Here is a 2201-nt window from a genome sequence, read left to right as displayed (position 1 = left end):
CACACACACACAGAGCCCCACACACAAACTCTCTCTGTATAATCTACTCACCAGTCTGGCCCTTGCCCAGCGTTTTCTCCAGTCGGTAGGGCCCCACGTACAGTTCATCCTTGTGAGCGTGTGACATCTTCCCCTTGGTCAGTGGGCTCATGTAGGGGCAAAGTCGTCGGATAATCCCCCAGGGAACGCCTCCGAGGGCGCGCGTGGTCTCCTTCCAGGTGAGCGAGAACGAGTCCCCTGATGACTCACACAAGTGCTTCGCGGAAACGACCACAATTAATGCTTGGCGTAAAAAAGATCACGATGCTCCACGGAAAAGATCTCGATGCTACGCGGAACTGGTCGTCACTCCGGTGTAAGAATGTTGGCGATTTGGGGTGGGGTGGGAGGGAGGGGACTTAAACGACGAAAGAAATCATCCTGCAAAAGCAGCACACGCACAACAACACGTCATGTTCAGAAACCGCCTCACTGGAATGTCAGCAGATGTACCCGAAATATTTTTTAAAATCCGTTGTTCCTCGCGTAAATAAGATGTAACTATCCAAGGTAATCCTTCCTTCGATGACGCACGTACGTATGTATCCAAGATGGCTGATATCCGTATATCCCCAGGATAAATCCTCTAGGCTGTCTTGTCCAGGATCACCAGCGATGATGATGATGACGAACCCTGCACAGGTTCCGAAGCTTCATGGCAGCAGCTGATGGAACTCGACGCTGGGCACAAAGTAGACAGAGAAGAAACCCGAGCGTAAAGAAGAAGGGTTGCACTGTCGTGTTTGAGAAACCTGCAGCAAGGCAAAGATGTCCTGGCATCTAGTCTAATTTAGCATCGTGCCTCCTAAAACAAAGAGAAAAGAATAGGGTTAGGATATTCAGAAAGAAAAAAACAAACAAAAGGAAAAAAAAAACCCCCCAAAAAACATCAAGCAAACAATGTTTGTTTTCGAAAGGTTTTACGGCGCTCGCAACTACATTAGCAGGTCATATGAGCGCCAAGGGGTGGATGTGAACATAGAACTCCAAACAGGGAATCAGGCTTACTCTGCTCACCTCTCTAGCCTCAACACTCAACAGCACAAAGTCTGCTTCGACTATCAAGGCACCCTGGAAATAGCGGGTCACAAGAGAGTGACAAACACACAAAAGAAGTACAGGGGAAAATGACGACAGTAAGGATGAGGAAAGAAAAATGAGCTGTTCCCCCTATGTTATTCCGGCACAGTATGAGCATGACAATGATGAATCAGCCCATTCAAAATTCTACCGTGCCTAAGAACATGTTATATATATATCCACCCTTTGGGAATGGCCTAAAGCAAACAAACAAGAACAAACAAACAAACAAACAAACAAAAACAACCATGGACGAGTTGACGCACTTTGCTACTATTTGTTTTAGTCCCCTAGATTCAGAATTAAAAGAGTGGGTGGTTGGAAGGTGCTCTGGTAGATTTGCTCCCTCTTTCAAAACAAACTCACCGTCGTCTCTCCTCCGTCTTTTCTTTGCACCAATATGTTCTCCTCTTGTAACTCCTAGATCTAGAATCTTCCTACTTTCCTGACGTATTTGTTGTTGGGTTCGGGTGTTTTTGTTTGTTTTTTCTTGGTAAGTGTTTTACGGCACTCGCAACTGCATAAGGTCATTTGAGCGCGCGGGACACACCTAACATTTTCAATTGGTAGGAAATTTTGAATTTTGACCAGCTGGCGGCCGAAGCCTATTCTTATCGATTTTAGACCACCAAAGGATCTTTAACGTGCGCAACTTGCGCACGGGTTCTCCGAGATTTGTCACCCTTGTCCGAGAAGGCTAGGTGCAGATCTGTCCTACCAGAAGATCAGGGGTGTGGCAGAAAGACGGCAGTAAGGAGGAGCCAAGGAGTAGCAGTAGAAAGGCTGCAGAAAGAGTCAGGAGCCCAGAGGAGGGGGCAAAGGGGGTGAGAGAGTGGGGGCAGAAACTGGAGACGAAAGCAGACGACAGAACATGACAACAGAGCAGGAAAGGATGTGAAAGGAGACAATTTTAGTAAAGAAAATTGTTCGATCACTACCCGGATTCGAACACGGGACCTTTGAATGAGGGGTCAACACCTTAATCTCTAGGCCACGACCTGTTTGTGCTGCAAGTGTCGTGAATCTCTACTTGAGTTAGAGAGAGAGGGGGGAGGAGAGAGAGAGAGAGAGAGAGAGAGAGA

General features: G+C 47.2%; 1 long non-coding RNA gene across 1 annotated transcript in view; it reads right to left on the bottom strand.

Annotated features, from left to right (window-relative positions):
- Positions 1–506: 506 nt before the first annotated feature.
- Positions 507–2201, bottom strand: part of LOC118477988 — a 17904-nt gene continuing 16209 nt past the window's right edge. The window contains exon 2 of the long non-coding RNA XR_004858729.1: positions 507–844. This is a non-coding gene — a long non-coding RNA (uncharacterized LOC118477988). The remainder of the gene's footprint in view (positions 845–2201) is intronic.

This window comes from Aplysia californica, unplaced genomic scaffold, assembly GCF_000002075.1.
Source record: "Aplysia californica isolate F4 #8 unplaced genomic scaffold, AplCal3.0 scaffold00324, whole genome shotgun sequence".
Taxonomy (NCBI): domain Eukaryota; kingdom Metazoa; phylum Mollusca; class Gastropoda; order Aplysiida; family Aplysiidae; genus Aplysia; species Aplysia californica.
The sequence above is the reverse complement of the archived record's forward strand: the minus strand, read 5'-3'. Positions and strand labels throughout refer to the sequence as shown.